Genomic DNA, 7618 nt, shown 5'->3' with positions numbered 1-7618 from the left:
AACGCTGTGCCAGACCAAGCTTGTGCCTCACAACAGGGGACTTTTGTCATTTATTCATACAGATCTAACATCAGCAGTGGCTATGGTTGTGGTTAAAACTTGTCAGTGAAAAATACTTAAGTGAGTAACCGAATGCAGCAACACCGTCATTTTACTGCAACAGTTCTATATTGAGTCGTCATCTGGTTGTCAGTAAGGTGGCGGGGTTCATTTTCTAGAAACATGTTGTACGTGATTACAACTTGCAAATTGAATTCAAAGCTGAAAAGTCAAAATAGTTGTAATGCAATGGTTAAAATGAATGGTTAGCACTCTTTAAAAGGTCAGTTCACTCAAATCACAAAATAAATTTTTTTCACTCTTAACACTAGAAAATGTGTGTGAATGCTGAAAAGCTAGTGAGAATAGTTGGAAAAGTGGGAATGGTTTTAATTGGTATGAATTTCATTGAAAAGTTGAATAACACCACTACTGTAAAAAAGATGTGGAATATTTAAAGTTTATTTTTGAAAAGCTAACGCTAAACTGAATTATTGGCTTTCAAAGTTAAATAATGCCAAAATGTAATGACATTGTATGGTTTAAATGTATTTATTTTAAGATCATAGTATAGTATGTCCGAAAAAGTCATAAAAAAGTCAAAGTATAGTATGTCGACAAAAGTCATAGTATAGTATGCTGAAAGACCTCATAGTACAGTGTGTCGAACAAAGTCATAGTGTAGTAAGTCAATAAAAAATCATTGTATAGTATCTCGAAAAAAGTAAGAAAAGTCAAAGTATAATATGATGAACAAAGTCATAAGCGTAGTAAGTCAAAAAAGTCATAGTATAGTATGTGCAGTAATAGTGTTTGTAGTGCTTTAGGGAAAAAGGGGTTAAAAACTCAGTATTGTATGTCAAAAAAAGTCATAGTATAGTATGTCGAAAAAAAGTGATAAAAAAGTCATAGTATAGCATGTTGAAAAAGTGATAAAAAGTCATAGTATAGCATGTTGAAAAAGTGATAAAAAGTCATAGTATAGCATGTCAAAGAAAGTCTGGAAGAACATCCAAATTCCACACAAAAAGTCTAAGTTACACAATACACACTCCATATAAGCACAGAAAAAGCCTGAATGAAACACTTAACTTAAACAGTGATAACACAACTGTAAAAATCATATTTTTTAATAACTGGAGGTTTTGTGAATAGTTTAAAGTTTGAATGACATCTGTAGGTGAATGTATGTAGGAGGAATAGCATTTCAAAGAGGAAGAAGCCCAAGAGGATTTGAAGATTGCTGCATTGACTTCAATGTAAAACATTTTTTGAAAAAAAACCATTTTGATAATTGGATAGTTTTTGTAGCTTAACGTATGCAGAAGCGATAATATGTATAGCTTATATTCGTTAAATCACTTTAGGTGAGGGGTGAAAAGATTTCTGAAGAGTTTTTGTACAGAGACAGATTGATAATGTTAGCTAGCTAGCTTCGGTAGTGTCACCTAGCTTACCTTTCTTTATGCTTCCTTACTAAGTGCTGATAAAAAAAATGTAGGTGGTCCCAGTCGTGTCGGTTAGTGAACATTGCAGAATTTAAACACTGCTGTGTGTTTTCTTTAAGATGTTTTGCAAATAAATTCTTTAAAAATAAAATAAAAAAACTGTAATCAATTTAATTCTATTTTATTTATAGTGTCAAATCACAACATGCGTCCAAACGTGTTACCCAAGAGATGGTGTTTGTCTGTTTTTTTTATCTGTAACGTTGTGTCTGAACAGGTCAAGACTCCTGGACCTGAGGTGTAAATGTATGTAAATGTCTTGCAGAGACAGCACCTTATGTCCTGCTCATCAGAAGCAACGTGCTGTAACTGAGAATTACTTCAGAACTGTCTTTTCTTATTAATGGATATTTCCAATTGATGTCTTGAGTATGAATACCCTAGAAATCCTGTTTTGAGATCATTATAAAACCATTTAAAACCAAAAGGAAAAACATGTAGCCGCATATACTGCAGTCTGCCTTGGTTTTTAATTACATCACATCTCATTGTTTGTGCCCCAGAAATGAATCATCACTATTCTATTCAAAGTAGAATTATTGAGTAATTTAATCTAGAAGAGTTGTTGACTGTGAACAAAAAAAATTTTTTGTGTAGCTTATTGTTATTTGGGCCTATATTATATATAAATGTATTTAAACACCCTTTTTCATTTGTAGCACAACACATAACCCTTTAGTTTTGTCAAAAGACTCTCTGACACATTAAGATGAATCTCTGAAATTGATGTCCCCTGGCCATTTTTTAAATTTAAAAATGTATGGTTTGTTTAGTTTCCAAGCAGAACCCCACTTGAAGTCTAAAATTGCTACATTCAGTGTGGGGTACCTGGATATCCAGACCCTGCATATGGGTAACCTAGAGCCGTTCTGAATTCACTTCACAACTTCAAATTTGTTATGACATTTAATAAATACATTCAGTAAATTGCCGTTGAGTTGTAATTTTGTTGAAAGAACAGATAGTACACAACAATAAAAACAAAATTCAAGTTACAGAAATGTCACCCAGTTCTTTAATTTAGACATACAATATGTTTGTAGTACATCTTAAAAGTACAACAGGATATATTTTCTTTAGTATAACTAATGATGCATAATGATTTAAAATGTTCATGCAGACCAATATTGAGAAGGACCGTGACATTGAGATCAATAGAAAAAGTGGGGGAAACGGCCTCTAAATGTTTGTGTACATGGGTTACCCCTTAACTTCCCGTCATGTCTGTAGTCCTTCAAGGTCCTTTTAGTTCTATTGCTGAAGGACCGGTATAAAACAATCAAAACAAAAAGTAATGCAAGGTTTAGGTACTTTACCTGGTAGATATTTGTTTCAGTGGAGATTCCCTGCTGAAGGAGGTTGTGATCAATTAGAAAAAAACTTGAATTATGATTGTGGGTCGTGTCATTACCTGGACAAAGTCAACTGGTAGCATTTGCATGTACATATTTTTCAGAGAAACCTTTGGGAATTAGTCACTTCATCAGCAGATTCTTACCACACATTGAAAAATATTTCCCATGTTTTCAAATGTGTGTTAAGTCATGAACTTTCTCCTTGGTTCCCTTTTAAAAACTTTTGGTATCTGTTATTTTTACTGTAGATCCATCTTGTTAGTCATGTTTCCTGTCTTCTAATGTAATTTTCCTTCTCCCCTAAAAATAAAACGCTGCCCTGAAATACCAGAAGTCTGGAAACGTGTCAGATTAATATTCTATTCTACTAGAAAATGTTGGTTCTTGGGCCATTTTTGAAGCTTTGGTTGCTTGTTTCTTTTGATCTGTTTGGCATTGGTATGAAAGGGTCGCACACAGGTTACCATGGAAATTACAGGGTACGATTGACTGCATACAGTAAACACATTAGATAGTAATGCTACTGTAGATATTTGTGGCAATTAATAGTTATCTCTAATTTAAATAAATTTTTTCTCCATTGCAATGAAGCATGGATGTTATTAAAGGTACAGTGTCCGACTTTGGAAACTCCACGTTGACCGGCATGCTAACATGCTAAGCTTACAGCTCGCTGTATATATAACACAGTGGTACTTTGAGCTAAATGTTACACTAGCATGACAACATAGCCCCCAATGACAATGCTAACATGCCGATGCTTAGCAGGTATATTGGTTACCATGTTCCCCATCTTACCTTAGCCAAGTACAGCTAAGGATGATGGGAAAATCAGTAGTTCTGATTGTATTTGGTCATAAACCATAGTGCTGCAGCCATAGAAATAAAATAAGAGAACGGACATTCCTTTTTCAAATCAACAACAAGCAACAGTTCAATGTCCGTTCTACTATTATTCTTCTATTGCTGAAACTAGTAATTATTTTCACTATCAATAAATCTGGAGATTATTTTCTTGATAAATTGTTTGGCTAAGATAAAATATAAATATAAAATCACCATTACAGTTTCCAAAGTGCAGGAATACTTTTTTTTTGGGGTCAAAATCCCAATTTAAAAAAATGTTTTATAGGGATAAGATTTTCAACAGACCATGCACACTCATCATTCACTTATGTAATCAAAATGTCCACAGTCCACCAGAGAGAATGGGCTTTTGTAAAGAAAACCAGCCGCTGAAAAATGACCTTAGTGTTACGGACAGAAACTGACCGCTCTCTAGGGCTTTTCCCATATGCCCCGCCCGGTCTGTCTGCTTTAAAGGTCCCATATTTTCAGGTTCATACTCATATTCTGGTTTTCTACTATAACATGTTGACGTGGTTTGATGTCTGTATATATATCTGTATTCACCCAATTGTCTGAAATTCTCTGTTTTGGTGCCTGTCTCTTTTCGCCCCCCTCCCGAAAAAGCCCAGTCTACTCTGATTGGTCAGCATTTCTGGGTCTTCCGCATCAGCGCTCAACAAGTCTACTACCATCAATGCAGCCGAGGAATGACTGTAACGCACTGTAGCGACACTTTCTACATCTACATAGTGTAGTTGTGACATCACAACTGTGCAGACATTCTGACGGCTCGTCTAAAGTTAGTTAGCTAGTTTCTGAATACGGGCTGTGTGCATTTCTTTGTGGATGGAGCTTTTTGATACTATATCAGTATTTATATAGCACCTCAACCTGCTTTATAATAAGAAAGACCAGAAAATTTCACTTTTACAATATGGGACCTTTAACAACGCTGTGCCAGACCAAGCTTGTGCCTCACAACAGGGGACTTTTGTCATTTATTCAAACAGATCTAACATCAGCAGTGGCTATGGTTGTGGTTAAAACTTGTCAGTGAAAAATACTTAAGTGAGTAACCGAATGCAGCAACACCGTCATTTTACTGCAACAGTTCTATATTGAGTCGTCATCTGGTTGTCAGTAAGGTGGCGGGGTTCATTTTCTAGAAACATGTTGTACGTGATTACAACTTGCAAATTGAATTCAAAGCTGAAAAGTCAAAATAGTTGTAATGCAATGGTTAAAATGAATGGTTAGCACTCTTTAAAAGGTCAGTTCACTCAAATCACAAAATAATTTTTTTCACTCTTAACACTAGAAAATGTGTGTGAATGCTGAAAAGCTAGTGAGAATAGTTGGAAAAGTGGGAATGGTTTTAATTGGTATGAATTTCATTGAAAAGTTGAATAACACCACTACTGTAAAAAAGATGTGGAATATTTAAAGTTTATTTTTGAAAAGCTAACGCTAAACTGAATTATTGGCTTTCAAAGTTAAATAATGCCAAAATGTAATGACATTGTATGGTTTAAATGTATTTATTTTAAGATCATAGTATAGTATGTCCGAAAAAGTCATAAAAAAGTCAAAGTATAGTATGTCGACAAAAGTCATAGTATAGTATGCTGAAAGACCTCATAGTACAGTGTGTCGAACAAAGTCATAGTGTAGTAAGTCAATAAAAAATCATTGTATAGTATCTCGAAAAAAGTAATGAAAAAGTCAAAGTATAATATGATGAACAAAGTCATAGCGTAGTAAGTCAAAAAAAGTCATAGTATAGTATGTCGCAAAAAGTCATAGTTTAGTGTGCTGAAAAAGTGATAAAAACTCAGTATTGTATGTCAAAAAAAGTCATAGTATAGTATGTCGAAAAAAAGTGATAAAAAAGTCATAGTATAGCATGTTGAAAAAGTGATAAAAAGTCATAGTATAGCATGTTGAAAAAGTGATAAAAAGTCATAGTATAGCATGTCAAAGAAAGTCTGGAAGAACATCCAAATTCCACACAAAAAGTCTAAGTTACACAATACACACTCCATATAAGCACAGAAAAAGCCTGAATGAAACACTTAACTTAAACAGTGATAACACAACTGTAAAAATCATATTTTTTAATAACTGGAGGTTTTGTGAATAGTTTAAAGTTTGAATGACATCTGTAGGTGAATGTATGTAGGAGGAATAGCATTTCAAAGAGGAAGAAGCCCAAGAGGATTTGAAGATTGCTGCATTGACTTCAATGTAAAACATTTTTTGAAAAAAAACCATTTTGATAATTGGATAGTTTTTGTAGCTTAACGTATGCAGAAGCGATAATATGTATAGCTTATATTCGTTAAATCACTTTAGGTGAGGGGTGAAAAGATTTCTGAAGAGTTTTTGTACAGAGACAGATTGATAATGTTAGCTAGCTAGCTTCGGTAGTGTCACCTAGCTTACCTTTCTTTATGCTTCCTTACTAAGTGCTGATAAAAAAAATGTAGGTGGTCCCAGTCGTGTCGGTTAGTGAACATTGCAGAATTTAAACACTGCTGTGTGTTTTCTTTAAGATGTTTTGCAAATAAATTCTTTAAAAATAAAATAAAAAAACTGTAATCAATTTAATTCTATTTTATTTATAGTGTCAAATCACAACATGCGTTATCTCAGGACACCTTACAGAGTAGGTCTAGACCACACTATAATTTACAAAGATCCAACAATTTCCCACGTGCAAGCATTTGGTGCAACAATGGCGAGGAAAAACGTCCTTTTTACAGGCAGAAACTTGGTGAGACCCTGGCTCTTGGTGGGCGGCCATCTGGCCCTGCAAGTTGGGACACAGAGACACTGATACAGATATACAGAAATACAGAGACACAGATACAGGTATACAGATATAGAGAAATATGATTCATAATAATTATAGCAGTTGGCATGATGCGCCGTGGCACTTATAGTTACAAGAAAGGTAATATAACTATGACTAGAAATAATAGTTGTTGCAGTGTAGCAAAATGTTATTACCGACGATTTGGCTGACATCTCCAAGACAGCAAAAGCTTTTTCTGCTGTCGCCTACATCCATTTTGGGAGTGCGTGTTGAGGGGGGCGGGGAACGGGTAACAGTAACACATTTCAAACTACAAATGAGTCAAGTTATTTGGAACAGGAAGTTTTACATCTAATCTCATTAATGATGTCATCACATAAATCAGAAGATACACAGGCAATTTAGTGATATCCCCGAAGTTGTGGTCTTGACCGGTCTTGAAATAACATCCTGAGTCCTCTTTATCCAAGACCGAGTAAAAATGTGGTCATTTCCGAGACGAGACCTTCAAAAAGTGGTCTGGAGAACAAGACCAATCTCGAGTACTACAACACTGCCAAAGTCATTAGGATTCATCCTCTGGGAACCATCAATGTTCAAGTTCATTTATTTACAGTTTATTGTCATGTGCATTTAAAAGTACAAAGTACAGCGAGAATGCAATGATATGTGTTTTCCCTGGCATGTTTGTACATAGGTTTGTGCCATTTCATCTAATGACATTCCCGCCTGCTTTAGCTTTGTGCTAGCAAATGTTACCATGCTTATACGAAGATGGTAAACATGATAAACATAATACCTGCTAAAGATTTTAGCATTTTGTTCAAAATACAGCCTTACAAAATCGCTAGTGTGGCTGTAGACTCTTAATCTTGTTTTGTGATACTGCTGAACTGACCCTATTATTGAGATTTAAACACAAAGCAAGACACACACAAGCAAACTTGTTCTTGTGATGACAATAACCTTGCATTTATCATTAGCACTTGTTGGCACGTTTGACTTGAACTTGATATAACATGTCATGCAGTCCACAAGGTCTGTGCGTGAAA

The sequence above is a fragment of the Perca fluviatilis genome, chromosome 17 (genome assembly GCF_010015445.1).
Source record: "Perca fluviatilis chromosome 17, GENO_Pfluv_1.0, whole genome shotgun sequence".
NCBI classification, from domain to species: Eukaryota; Metazoa; Chordata; class Actinopteri; order Perciformes; family Percidae; genus Perca; species Perca fluviatilis.
This window is presented reverse-complemented; position numbering follows the sequence as displayed.